At 35.3% G+C, this 15,985-nt stretch overlaps 1 protein-coding gene across 1 annotated transcript in view; it reads right to left on the bottom strand.

Moving 5' to 3' along the window:
• LOC125676603 (microfibril-associated glycoprotein 4-like) overlaps window positions 1-15,985 on the bottom strand; it is a 116,235-nt gene that overhangs the window by 54,634 nt on the left and 45,616 nt on the right. The window lies entirely within an intron of this gene.

Genomic DNA, 15,985 nt, shown 5'->3' with positions numbered 1-15,985 from the left:
CGATATGTATTCTATAAACACATTTTCAATAATATCGACCAGGCATTGTGATGCAATCAAAGTGAATTTAACCCTTAACAGCTAAAAAAAGCTGACAATATTATTTAAGTTTCATAAAGAATGAAATCGTCTTAATGATAGAAAAATTATAAAGGTATCGTATCCACATAGAAATTATAGAGGGGTATCCACAAAGACATCATTAAGATGATATCCATAGATATATTATAGTGACGATATCCACAAAGGAATAAGAAAGAGACGATATTCACAAAGTCTATAAAAAGACAATATTCACAGAGAAATCTTAGAGGCGATATCCATAGAGAAATTATAGAGCCGATATCAATAGAGAAATTATAGAGTGAATTTCAGTAGAGGAAGTATAGAGAAGATATCAATTAAGAAAATATGGAGGCGATATCAAAACAGAAATTATACAGATGATATTCAAAGAGGAATTATAGAGAAAGCTATGGACACGATATAGAGAGAAATTAGAGAGACGATTATGATAGAGAGAGATAATAGCAACAATATCCATAGAGATATTATACACATCATTTCCACAGAGAATTCATTATTATAGTGACGAAATCCGCCGACAAATTATAGACATACCTACCGAGTAATTATAGAAACTGTCTGGAAAGAGAAATCATAGAAGCGATGTCAACAGAGGAATTATACAGCCCATAAGAATGATAAATTATAGATGCGATATCCACAGAGAAATCATAGATGCGATATCCACAGAGAAATAATAGATACGATATCCACAGAGAAATTATAATCAAGGTGATCAGCTTTGGTACAGAAAAGGAACCCAAATTAAAGATTGTCATGTTCCATAAGGAGATATTTTGATGATTCCTTTTCAGATCTTATGTGCTCCATTTCAAGATGTTCTGTAAAAAATCTAAAACTTGTGATATATTGATCACTAGAAACTCATTTACTCCTAATCTCACCGGACGTAGTTTCCGTACCAATATCTTAGACAATTTGACCAGTAATTAATCTAACGTTGTCTACGTTATTGAGTATAACCTCTGTGGCTTGATTTATGTAGGGGAAACTAAAGGTTCTCTTAATAAAAGAATATCGGGGCACAGATTTCAAATAAATAACTGATGGTAATCACCTTTTTTACAAGTATTTTAATTCTCCTGACCACTCCATCTTGTCCATGAGGGTCAAGATTCTAGAAAACATTTATCATCATACAAACAATCCAACCTTAAGTACCCGTATTCCTAGACAACGAGAAGATCACTGGATCAGAACTCTCGGCACTAAATTTCCATACAGATACAATGATAATGTAAATCGTGAGAGGTCAAGATAACAGTGATCAATCTCATAACTCTTATAAGCAATACAAAATAAAGAGTTGGGCATTTTGACTAGTCTACAAGGATATAACGAGAATGTGATGGGTCTTTTTCCAAATATACAAAGACGTAAAAGCAGTCATGGATATCATTCATATAAAAAAACCAAATATAAACGATGACATATGAAGATAACGAACAGTGATCAATCTCATAAATCTCATAATCAATACAAAAAAAGATAGTTGGGCAAACACGGACCACTGGACACACGAGAGGTGATATCAGGTGTCTAGGGGGAGTAAGCTACTGACAAACAAGTTGATGGTACAGGTGTTTCAACAGTTTCGATTGAAGTCAGCATTTCGCAAATTCTATGGTCGTTATAACGATCTTGTTCGTCAATACAACCTATCATTGGGTCAAATGCTGTCTGACATGTTTCATACCGATTGTTAGGCCGTTCTTCGCACACTGTAGCCCCCCCCCCCCCCTCCATTGCAAGAAATAAATAAATAAGAAAGAAAAGAAAAGATTAAACCAAGTTATGATTGGAAAGACATGTAATATTGATGAAAAGATGAAAAAAAAACCTTGATCAATTTGAATCAACTTAGGCCATTGAAAATTCGGAATTTTTGCATTAACCTTTCTAATTATAAACTCCGTTTACCTGATCGGGATATAGGGCTCACGGCGGGTGTGACCGGTCGACAGGGGATGCTTACTCCTCCTAGGCACCTGATCCCACCTCTGCTGTGTCCAGGGGTCCGTCTTTGCCCAATTATCTAATTTGTATTGCTTATAGGAGTTATGACATTGATCACTGTTCGTTATCTTCACCTTTATAGGAGTTATGACATTGATCACTGTTCGTTATCTTCACCTTTATAGGAGTTATAACATTGATCACTGTTCGTTATCTTCACCTTTCATTAAGTCGTTACTTGTTTCCCCACAACACTTTCTATTAAAAGGAGGGATATTTAAAGTAGCTTTTCTGTCAGTGGCTAAATCTCTTATTGTAAAACCTCTATCACGCAGAATGTCACCACCCTCTTCTAAAAAATCTAAAAATCTATCAGATGCATTTCCACCATAAATTTTGGATTCAAAAGTAATATTTCCAGGTGTTATAGCAAGCAAACATTTTGCAGTGTTTTTTTATTCAAGGCTCTCCGGTTTTATTCATTACTACATAACTCATAAAATTGACATATGATAAGAGATAAGAATAAAATAGAATACAGATGGGGCAACGCGGATCCCGTATTAGACCGCGCTCCCTCCGCGGTATGTTTATCCTTCCCGCGCTATCCCGCCGAGGGATTTCATCGCGGGGCAGAGTTACACCGCCGCGGTGTGAAGTACCGTTGTTTACCTGTTAGGGCTATCTATGTGTATAATAGCTGTTTTATTCGTCGGCAGAAAATGATTACGGCTTGATTATCGTCAGCTTGCTGGCATTACATGCCGGCATATTAAATAAATCATTTAGCAAAAATATAAAAAATAAAGTCTGGAATGTCTATTGGTCCTTACTAAAACCAGATATACTTAGGATTTACATGTATCATATTTAATACACCTCAATTTTTTTATTCTACAAAAATCCGTTATCTAATTTTGATTTTTAGTATTTTTATGCTCCATATAATGATAATGTACCTTGGATAAGAAGCTGTGTGCTAATAATATTTACAGTGGAAAAAAAAAGATTTACATATGACCGTATATGAGTGTAAGATTAATATGCTGTATCTGTTTTAATGGCGTTTGTGTAGACTTTGAGAATTGATTCAAAACTTTATTTATAACAAGATATTCTTTCGTATTGTTTAGGAATAAAGAAATGTAAATTTTATATTATGCTAAAAGAAAGATTTTTGTTTTCCCATTTCAATCGAACTTCGTTTACATGTACACCTGTTGGGTCTGTGCTACACGTGTTCTTAAAACAACACACAGGAGAGAAGACCCTGTGTGTATTTGTTCAACACGTTGCATACAGGATGTCAAAATTGTAATGTTTCTACTCCAGGGCCATCGTCGGATACCCACGGCTGATCTCATCTTCTACTCATCACGAGATCAGCCGTGGGTATCCGACGATGCTCCAGGGCATGCAATCTGCTTATCAGCTTACAATTACCTATGCACAACAAATTTTACCTGTAATTAAACTAGGTTGGTGGGGTTTTTTTCAAATTCCTTCGTCAAGTGCTGGTTTCCTCGCTTATAACATACTAATTTCTTTTATTACGGTACATATGAATGTCAGCATCATCAAAATCACTCTCTAATTGCATGTTGAATCAAACTCCATCATACTTTGTAGAGTAAGGTCACACAAATACGACGTATACCCCAAAAGTGCGTTTTACTTGTCATATACTTTGTGGCATTATATTCCCTTAAAATATGCTTCCTCTCTCAGATTTTCAAAGCCCCAAAAATGTAATTAAGATTTGACAATTGGATAACTATTTCATTTTAATTATATTGATGTTTTATTTGTATTGAATACCAAGCGGTGTTAGTGTGGTTAGTCTAATGCTGTCTTAGCAGTTTCATGGGTAGAGCGTGCGCTGATCGAGGTCAGGGGCGTTGAAGCAGACAGGAAGTGTTATGTAACAGATATACACATACACAGCACTAATCAGTTTTCGTGAAGTTACTTTTGTTGTTTCACGGGAAAAGCGTGTATTGATCGATGTCTGGGGTGTTGAAGCAGACAGGAAGTTTTATTTAACAGATATACACATACCCATGACCATTTCTTCACAGTCAGCTATGTTAAATAGTTCTCTCTCTCTCTCTCTCTCTCTCTCTCTCTCTCTCTCTCTCTCTCAAATTTTATAAAGAATTTCCTGATGCAAGATTTTCCTTTTCCTACTTTAATACAAATTTCTGTTATCCATGTTTTTTAAAAAAATATTTGTACAAATACACTGTATAGAATTAAATTCCTGAAAAACAATTTATGAAGCCACAAATATGTGATTGATACTGACAGAGATAATCAGTTTTCGTGAAGTTACTTTTGCTCTTTTACGAGTAAAGCGTATATATATATATATATATATATATATATATATATATATATTAAAAGAAATAGAATAAACAGTACACAAAGTTAAAACTTTAACGCAAGATTATAAAATGAAAGCGCTTGCGTTAAATTTTTAACTTTGTGTACTGTTTATTCTATTTCTTTTAAAATTTTATACCGGACACTGTGATTTTTAAAAAAACACAATTTGGATATATATATATATATATATATATATATATATATATATATATGCACTTGTAAATTGTCATCTTCCGACGATGACATGGTATAAGGTAATCTACCCTTATATCGAATGTATGGCTCAATAAAGGTAACATGAAAATGTTTTGTAAAATTTGTGTTTACAAGCGATGTATTTACATGGCAATTGATATATCTATAGCATTGATGAATGGCGATCTGTTTTCAGTTCATTATCAGTATATTTTTTGTTCACGTTAACGGGAAATAACACGGGTTTGTTAAAGGTATTCATCATCTACATGTGAGATCGCGGCGAGGACAGCGGGACCGCGGGGGGACCGCGGGATATGCAGGGTTACCCGAGATATACCGCGGTAGCTCTATCCCGCGGGGGGAGCGTGTAAAATACGGGATCCGCGTTGGCCGTATTCTATGTCTACTGCCCAAGCCCATTGCCTTTGTGAATAAACATTTTTTAAATAAATATAATTCATGTATGTATCAAGGTTCTTCCGGTATTGCCATGGAATTTAAATTTGATAAAGAATAAGGAATAATATTTTATTAAAGACGTAAATTGTTATTTCATTTTTCGCTGCAATTCGCCAGATCGGCAGAGTGTGTTCAAGTGTACTGCCTATTTACCAAGTGGTGGCCTTACCTGTAAATTAGAGATAAAATTTAAATAACTCTCTGAATAATCTTGACACTACTATGAAGGTGAGGTTTATAGTTACTCCTTACTATTTTTAAAATCATAACAATATTGATATATAAAGTAATAAGCACCTTAATCTTTGTTCGTCATGAGAATACTGAAATACAAAGCAAACAAGACATTGCTATTGATAAATCTTGGATGTATCAATGCTGATATACGTTATAAACAAGACATTGATCTTTGCAAGTCACAACAATGGTAACATTGAAAATATAGAGACCTTGATATTTGTAAGCCATAGCAATGATGATATGCAAAGTAAATGACACTTTGATTGAATATTTGCTTGTTTTACATCCCCCTTTTTCACTTCGATTGGGACATTACCCGCAGTAGGTGAAGTACTAAAAATTAAGACCTATGCTTAGCACTCAGAGTCGTGACAATGAGATTTCTTTAAAGTGCAAACGTCTACCGCTTCATGTGACCTACATTCTTAAGGTTGTACCCGAAAGACCTGCGATTCCCAATTCTAAATGCCGAGCGTTTGACGAAGAAGCAATCACTACCCTTACTAACGCCTTAGGTTTTACATGACGCGAGCAGGGTTCGAACTCAAGACGTCCCGGTTACGAAGCGAACGCTCGACCATTGAGCTACTATTACATGCAGCGTTGTTTATTATCTACCTACAAAGTTTGATGTATAATTTCCCCATTTTTTAACTATAGTGACAATTTAAAATCAAATCAATGAATTCAACTGACGGAGCAATACTTTCGTTCTTTCCACACATTCGGGAGTGATGCCATCCATGATCCGTGGGGATTTAAAGAGCCTGTAATCGGCAACATCCATAATCATAGAGTTTAGTCTATATTCTGGTGTTCAAAAATCCAAGTATAGTCCAGCTATGACTGCTTCAAATAACGTATGTAAAATTCTCAATGGAACACAGTAAAGATTTTTGCGAATATGATATAGACCTAGTTGTCTGTTGACGTAAGGAAAAAGTGAACTGTATTTATACACCTCCACATTGCAACACAGACTCATCGAGAAATTCCTTATAACAAATTTTGAATATGATTGATAAGAATTAATAAACCTTTTTCACGTTTTTATTCAATACTCTTCGTTTCTATTCATTATTATAACTCATAAAATTGACATTTGATAAGGCAGAGGGTTAAAATAGAATGCTGCCGAATGCCATTCACTTTGTGAATATAAAAAAGCCATGTATCTATCAAAGTTCTTATTGTATTGCTATGAAACTGCAAATTGACAAATAATGAGGAATAATATTTTATTAAGGACGTAAATTGTTCATTTTCGTTGCAATTTGCCAGATCAGCAAAAGTGTGTTGATGCGCACTGCCTATTTACCAAGCGGTGGCCTTTCCTGTAAATTAGTGATAAAATTTAAATAACTCTCTGAATGATCTTTACACTATTATGAAGGTGGGATTTATAGTTACTCCTTACTATTTTTTAAATCATAACAATATTGATAAACAATTAGTTATGAGAATACTGAAATACAAAGCAAACACGACATTACTATTGATAAATCTTGGCTGTATCAATGCTGATATATCATATAAATATGATGTGGATATTTGTCAGTCATAGCAATAGTAATATTCAAAATAACGAACACCTTGACATTTGTAAGAGAAAGCAATGATGATACGTAAAGTAAATAACACTTTGATTGATTGGATGTTTGCTTGTTTAACATTTTTCACTTATATTGAGACGTTACCTGCAGTAGATGAAGCACCACAAGTTAAGACCTATGCTTATCACACAGGGCCGTGGCAATGATAGTTCTTTAACCTACAAACGTCTACTGCTCCATGGGACCTAAACTCTTAAGGTCATATCCGAAAGACTTGTGATTCCCACTTTTAAATACCGAGCGTTTGGCGAAGGAGCAATCACTACCTTTACTAACGCCTTAAGTTTTACATGACGCGAGCAGGGTTCGAACTCAAGACCTTCCGGGTAAGAAGCGAACGCTCGACCATTGAGCTACTATTACATGCAGCGTTGTTTATTATCTACGTACAGAGTTTGATCTATAATCTCCTCAATTTTTAACTATATTGAAAATTTAAAATCAATTCAATGAATTCAACTGAGGGAACAATACTTTCTCTCATTTCCCACATTTTACAACTTTGATTTTGTTTAATTTTGGTTAACCAAGTCAAGAGTTTTTAGACAATTGTGACGTCAACTTCGACGAGTGTCTCCTACCATTTTGAAAAGGGATTATATGTCCCTGATACGATTTATTTAATCACACGCTTTCAGTTTGCTTTTATTTCGAAGTGTCTTTTGTTATTTTACAGAATACTTCTGAAATTATCAGTAGTAATTGTATCATAAATTCCACAGACATAAACACCACCCTTTCCCAACCCACAATTTGACGAAATGCACGCAAGTGTCCTCCATGACATTCAACTGAAAAGTCAACATAATAAAGCATTTTTACAGTAAGATTTACTACACACTGTTTGTAAGAAATATTTTTTCTGAAGCTCAATGATAATCACACTCCCACTTTCCGGTGTAAAGGGAGTAATTACAAATTGGTAGGCAAATAATCTAAAATGACAATCTGATTAAAACCAGATCCTGAGATCTGCTCACTTAGATCGCTACACTAAGATCTGACGTAACCCCATATAGAGTCACGTCCGCATGACCTTTCGTTAAGCCAATCAAATTGACCCTGTCGATTTATATCAACGATAATTTTTCTCCCATGAACCTTTGCGTCATTATTTACGTTAGAGATGCAAAAAAAAAAGGAGGGGGGGGCTTCGCGTTTGACAGACGACTGCACAGCTGTCAAAACATATGATTTAAACAACGTCTGTTTTCTCTGCGGGTTTTCTTTCATTCAAACGCTAAAAAATCCCAATGGACTTCACAATTCAAGGAAAATGGCTGTGATTGTTTGGTTTGAAAGAAAACATATCGCAGCTAGATGCGACGTCACAATGCACCGTTTACGTCGACTGGCGTTATATTCCTCGCGTCATTTAAGTAAACAATCTTGAAAACTATTCAATTCGCACCCGTCCCAATTCATACGTAAATCTGAATTCACAATTAATTTAATTTGGGTATATTTCATATCGTACGTTTTGTTGTTTGAATGAACGGAATATATTAGGCATTATTGCGAAAGTTTTAAAATTCGTTATGCGAGAATATACAAATTTACAGTGTGGAATAAACTTCGTGGGAGAGAGTTTACAGCAATTTGTTTACGAATTGCCAGGAACCGCCTAAATACCCATCATTGTCTGTATGGCGCAATCTGACTGGCTGATAGTTCTCATGAATATTTCAAGCGAAAGGTCATGCGGACATGACCCCCTATGGGGTTACGTCAGATCCTAGTGTAGCGATTGTGAGCGGATCTCAGGATCTCGTTTTAATCAGATTGTCTAGAATGATAACATTAAGTAGAGAACAAATTTGACTCACGATGACAGATCTTCGATCCCTGACTTGAATTTCTCCGGTTTCTTTATTTTGACCTGCAGCCACAAATTCACCATCGGTGACACTCCTACTCCTGCTCTCGTTGTAGTATTGATAAGGGACAGAAATACCTGGCGAAATAAAAATAAAGTACTCACATTCATTCACGAATGAAAATTAAAGATGGAATAAAAAGCTAATATTCAAAAACGTATAATGATCATCTCTCTCTATGCATCTGTCAAGATATATGTGATGAAATCTCCATATTTATAAACAGAAAGGTCACTCTCCATCACATTGAGATATCCTTTGATCAATTGTTGCACTCCTGCTTGTTTATTTTTTGCCGTCTCGTTAGCATTAACTTTACTATATCGTTCTTCAATATGTGGGTTGTATTGTTAGAAGAGGTAATTTTCATAATTGGTCTTACCATTTTGAATACGATCTCAGTGGCAACTCCGAAAGCAGCGAACGTCACTTACCACATATTATACGACTCACAAAGTCGTTCATTTTATACACAAGTACCACGTCATCGCCAGAAGTAGGCGTGTCATCGCCCAACCCCTCCCCACAATCAGGTCAAAACAGTTAAAACTTCTGATGACATTCCTCACACAAGTGGTCTTTGCGTTTGATGCTGTACTAGTTTATCCTTTAACGCCAAATAGTGTTATTCCACATAGCACGTGTGCTTACCTATTGTAATTGCTGAATTAGTACTTGATGAAGGCATCTTTTAAGTACGATCAGTCAATGTTGGAGGAGTACTCCTCCTAGGCACCTGACAGCATACCTGCTGCTTCGAGGGTTGCAGTGTTTATCTTATTTGCATCTTTGTGATCTATATAGTATGGAATTTGTCCTATTTTCGTCACTTTTTAGACATTGGCAATTTTGAGGGTTTATTTTTCGTATTCTGCAAAATCATTTTCGTCACAATTAATGAATTGTGTTTCATTTGTCGGATTTGTCAATTTGTTTAACACAATTATTCGTATATAGGTAGTCATATATGTGGTCCTAGACATAATTGCATAGTCTAGTTGCACGATGATTTGCTTTGCTTTAAATGTTTCCTTAAGAAACGGCCATTCTAATTTTCGACAAAGGTGCTGTGTTTCCTGTCCATAATGTATCTATGTTTGTACCAGACAGATCATCACATTATTTGCTTTAAATATAGGGCTTTTGAGATTGATTGTTGCGAGATAACGTGTGCAAAAGACATCGGAGACCTGTTACATAATGTATCTACCGGATTGTGACTTCATAACAAATTAAAGTTTTTACCAAAATCCCAACTGTCAATGTTAAACACATAATACAATTTTGTGGGGATTATTTGTCACAATCCACTGATATATTGTATTACTTCCCTAGGCGGAAACCGGAGAATCACCAAATGCCTCCATCAACTGACAAAAGGCGCACCCACGGGTGACCGTGATGAGCGAGATCTCCTGGTACCATAACAAGAGGGGATGCCACTTGTGAATAGGAAATCAATTACTGGCTCAGGTCCTCACTCTATCCCATCTCCCCTGGTACCATATACAGGGATAGGTCCAAAACTTGCTCTAGGTAACACCTGGGTCAAGCCGGCTCCTAGGGTATATGATCACGATTACAAAAAGTGTCACTAATACCAAGTTCGTTTAAAATACAGCTGTAATAATGAGCCTTAAAAGACAATCCTTTTAGACACTTTATCAGCTGGAACCAAACATATTCCTTATGTAACATATCTAATTATTTTATCACCTCTAGTTTACTAAACACAGAAGGATAGATGGGACGTACTTTTGTTTTGATGTCTGTAATGCGGGATTTTAATATTCCACTTATACTTTTAATCCATTCTGACAATGTATCAGGCTCTTCCTTTTCATATTCAGCCCGTCGTCTGGCATAATCCTAGATATAATTTATATTAGAGATGAAGTTCTGTCACCAATTCTCTGTATTTTAGACCTTTTGGAATCAGAGATTTGAAATCCTCATTTTCAACTATATCAACATCACTAGTAATGACATGCCCAGCTGGACTATAGTTGAAAGAAGACAAAAACAAGAACACATAGGTGGATTAAGTATAATATAAGTATAAGATAGTCTATATTTATGCACTGCAAAGTTTGTTTATCATTATAAAGTTCGGATGCAATAGTAGAAGTATATCTATAAGCAATACAGGGTGTAGACTCGAACTTGAAATACTTTGGAATACAAGACTGATTTCTTTCCATGACGAAGACTGTTGCTTATGTTGACGGCATATATTCCTTTTTCTGTAAATTCAAGCTTAACCCTTTCTCTACCGGCAGATTTTAGAGGTTTTTAAAGATTAAATGACAATATTTTTACATCGATTTAAATTTGCAAGTATCACGATTTGAGGTAAAAATACGACATATAATTTTGTTAGGAATTGGACAGGGAACAATTTCTTATAAAGTTTGTCAAGGTATCTCATGACCGCAAAGAGGTCTACGGGGTCAAAGGTCATATAAGTGCACAATTTTGCAATCTTTTTTCTCTGAAATATATATATTACAACCCCTATTACAAGATTAGAGTCAAAAATAGGAAATTCTAAATACATGAACTGATGTGCCTTTTCAAATACTACAAAAACACCACAATCAAATTAATCAATTTTATTGAAAAACAAATATTTTTGGTTGCTAAGTAACAACACTTTTAGTACAAGTTTGACCATAATTTGCCTTTCTGCATCCCTTCGACACATTTTAAACATAATTACATTGCATGATGATTAGTAAATGTCACATGATTTTAAAAATATAATCTTTAAATAGATCTTAATCATTTTAAAGGGTTTTTAACAAAAGATATGATGAAGAGAATTAAGGTCAAAGGTCATAAAATGGAAATTTCGTACTTGATATAAATATCCTTCATTTTCTAATATGACGTTTTGCCATTATGTTCCACTAAATAGAATAAGTATTGCAACATTAAAACAAAGATCTTTATTGTTAATATAAATTAAATATTTTTTTGTATTCAAATATATTTGGTTTCTAAGCAACAACACCTTTTCAAATGTTATCAAAAAGTACTACCGTTTTTCCTCCCCAAGTTCAACATTTATGAATGATTGATTGATTGAATATTGTTTAACGTCCCTCTCGAGAATATTTCACTCATATGGAGACGTCATCTCTGCCGTTGAAGAGCTGCAAAATATAGGCCTATGCTCGGTGCATATGGCCTTTGAGCAGGGAGGGATTTTTATCGTGCCACACCTGCTGTGACATAGGAACTCGGTTTTTGCGGTCTCATCCAAAGGACCGCCCCATTTAGTCGCCTTCTACGACAAGCAAGGGATACTGAGGACCTATTCTAACCCGGATCCCCACTTACTTTCAATCACTAGATTTAAATGTACTTGCATCATAATTAACAAAAATATTTCTAGATACAATTCTTGATACTGGGTTGTTCCGATAGGGGCATGCATTGACCAATATCTGTCTGTCGGCTGGAACTTCACAGCAGACATGTATAAGACAATGCACAAAGATCGGGGGGGGGGGTATTTCTTAATACTGGGTCCTAAATACTAATGTATTGTCAGAGCTTTCGAATACTCAATTGGCTCTGTAAATGTTTTCTATAATCAAGGCCCTCTGAAAATTTAATTATGAAATTTTATGTTCACCCTGCATCTGAGGTGATTGAGTACACATTTAATAAATAGGTGCAGCCAGATTAATTTTGGTAAAGGTAATATTTTTATTATGCATTTTATTACTCGTTTATTACTCGTTTTAAACTGGAAATCACTGTCACAATACCGTTTTTTTTTAAAATAGTATCCTCTTCAGTGAAAGGCTGCGAACTTCCTTGGAAAGCATATGACGATCCTTCCCTCTAGATATGACCATCTCAGCATAATGCTTGATGGCAACACAGATGGAGAAAACTAAATCTTCTTTCAAAAACAGCTTCATAAAATATGCAGTTCTCTGAATAAACGGGTCCCATGTCTGAAAGGAAATTGCAAATAATTATTAATCTGTATTGACCACCACACCTTATTTGTCAGCATTTAGAAAACTTGTCATACCTTTTAATTAGAAACAGAATAATGATATAATGATTTCCCGTGTTGTGTCTCTTTTTGTATGTATGTGATACCTAGTAATGCAGTAAAAAACAGTGAAATGGTACATGCATATCAGTGTATCATAACGCCATGATTCCATTTGTGAATGTATTATCTGGGTTCATTTGAATGTTAACCAAATCTATACGGATTTAACCCTATATTCAATCTCAAAGAGTCATACCAACTGAATGCCAGGTTGTCACTCCGAATGAAATATAACAGTTCTTGGATCAGGTGTCCCTGTGTTCTCAACATCAACATCCTTCCAATGCATGTCTGGATTTGCCAGTAGACTGTCACTAGCGGATGATACCTTCTAAATATTGGGATGTCAATACCCTTTTTAAAGATGAAAAGAAATTACAATTAAGAATTGTTGGCTTATGTTTTAAAACAAAATATAAGTTTCATGGTAGCAAGGGACAGTTTCGCACTTAAATACAGCTCAAATTTATTTAAAGATAGAAATGTCCTGTATTTGAAGTGACATTTGGAAAGGGATTCATACATGTGTTATAAATGAATGGACTATTTCATTATACATTGTGAGTGTAGCAAAGTGTGTAATGAAAAAAAGATATGCATCATGTAGGTATCAGCATTATGCCTAGCATATACATGGGGGCAAATACTGAAGAAATTCAGGTTAAAACCTACAGGGTCCAGCGAAAATACTGCAACTCTGAGGGAAAGTGAATGACCCAGATATAAAATTAGAATTGAATTGGTTCTTCATGGTACACAGTGTCTAAATCCCCTTGTATGTTACTCTGATAGGGTATGGATTCAGTCGAAATAAGAGAAAAAGCTAGGCAAGAAGGAGACACATGCCCATTAGCTCATACCATACAAGCACCAGCATGTGTGGATCACATGTAATTTATGGTCATAAGCTACTAAGTGTATATAAAATACATGCATTTGGATAAAAGAGAAATTAATATGATTTTTCATTAGCATGTCATAATCACTTTGAGTGGTGTTAACCCCCCCCCCCCCCTTTTGACCCAAAAACACATTTTGTTTTTATTTCTGTCATAATATGAAGAAAATAAATCAAATTATGATAATAAATTTCATCATTACAATAATAAAAAATGTGTTTTTCTAAGAGATTGTTATTTCTTTTCATAGAAAGATAATTTTTTATAAACATGGAAAAATCTTGGAAAATAGCCTTCTCACCAGTGGTCATGAATGCCCAGTCTGATTACAACACCCCACCCCCCTTCTCATTGCACGATAAATCCACCCACTTCTTACACTTGCGCGTCAGGTAAGGAGATAATTCTGGGGGACAAAAGGGGAGGGGGGTAATCAGACTGATCAATGCCGGACCAGGACGGATTAAATGATGTCAGCTCTTAATAAACAATTGGGTGTTATTCACTTGGTTTAGATATTATAAAATATAAATATTTTCTTTCACGAATCGACAAATTATTGCATCAAATCGAGGTTAATTAATCGTGAATTTTTCATGACATGATAAAACCGAGAAAAAAATTCTTTCCAGTCGGCCTATGTGGCTACATCAACTTACATGTGCTCCTTTGTTAGCTGACCTGTTTTTATATTCATATGAAGCAGAATTTATTCAAAAACTTCTACGTGAGAAGAAAAAATCCTTCGCTGTGACCTTCAATTCGACTTTTAGATATATCGATGACATTTTGTCTATTAACAATGATAGCTTTCATTCATATGTCAGTTTGATATATCCCTGTGAGCTCGAAATAAAGGACACCACAGAGTCGTCCACTTCTGCTTCATACTTAGATATTTTATTGAAAGTAGACATTAACGGCAAACTGACAACTCAACTGTATGACAAACCGGATGATTTCAGCTTCTCCATCGTCAACTTCCCATATTTATGTAGCAATATTCCATTATCACCTGCACATGGTGTTTATATATCTCAACTGATTCGATATGCAATAGCTTGTTCTGGGTATAGTCAGTTTTTAAATCGAGGTAAGCTACTGACAAACAAGTTGATGGTACAGGGATTTCAACAGTCTCGATTGAAGTCAGCATTTCGCAAATTCTATGGTCGTTATAATGATCTAGTTCGTCAATACAACCTCGCATCATACCGATTGTTAAGCCGTTCTTGGCACACTGATTTTAACTGCGGATAACTCCATTTACCTGATCAGAATATAGGGCTCACGGCGGGCGTGACCGGTCAACAGGGGATTCTTACTCGTCCTAGGCACCTGATCCCACCTCTGGTGTGTCCAGGGGGTCCGTGTTTGCCCAACTATCTATTTTATATTGCTTGTAGGAGTTATGAGATTGATCACTGTTTGCTATCTTCACCTTTCATTAAGTCGTTACTTGCATGTACATGTTTATACTGAATGCATGATCGTGTCAGTCATCCTGCAACAGGGGATCCATGGCACCTTCTTCTGACATCAGGTCGTTTTAAAGATGTAAAATACAAGCCTTCGCTGTGACAATCACAGTAAAGCTGTGTTGTTTTTGTTGAAACGGAAACACGTGTGTTCCCCACGATCCAGATCACGGAAAATAAGTGTATAGGCTATATGCGAAATTCTTTTTTGTTTTCTTTCTTTGGCAGGGAAAAATATTACTATTACTATTCTGAATAAATATAGCGTTTATATCTGAATTTGAAGTAGTTTATTTATCTTTTTTGAAAATTTACTTTGCCGATGTAACATTTTCAATAGGTGTTTGTAGGTTGTGTAACTGATATATACCAATAATGGTTTTAAGCTTTTTGAAAAAAAAGCAGAGATAACCTAACTGATTATTTCATACATATATGTATCTTGTTGTAGTGTATCAAAGGGTACTGAATTTACTAATAGAGGACAATACAAATAGTTTTCACCTCTTTATTGTGCGACACGCGTCGATTGCTTTCAGCGACGACGTTTTGTCGTTTAGTTTAAAGAAAACCGCACAGGATGTCCCAATTTTATTTTATCGCAATATAAAAACTACCGAAAATTATAACACGAATAAGGGCCCATCAAAAGGGAAATTTCCTCTACTTTTCGCGGCTGTTTTACTTTTCCCTATTTCTATAGTATAGGTAAAATGCC

Source organism: Ostrea edulis, chromosome 3 (genome assembly GCF_947568905.1).
Source record: "Ostrea edulis chromosome 3, xbOstEdul1.1, whole genome shotgun sequence".
Taxonomy (NCBI): domain Eukaryota; kingdom Metazoa; phylum Mollusca; class Bivalvia; order Ostreida; family Ostreidae; genus Ostrea; species Ostrea edulis.
The sequence above is the reverse complement of the archived record's forward strand: the minus strand, read 5'-3'. Positions and strand labels throughout refer to the sequence as shown.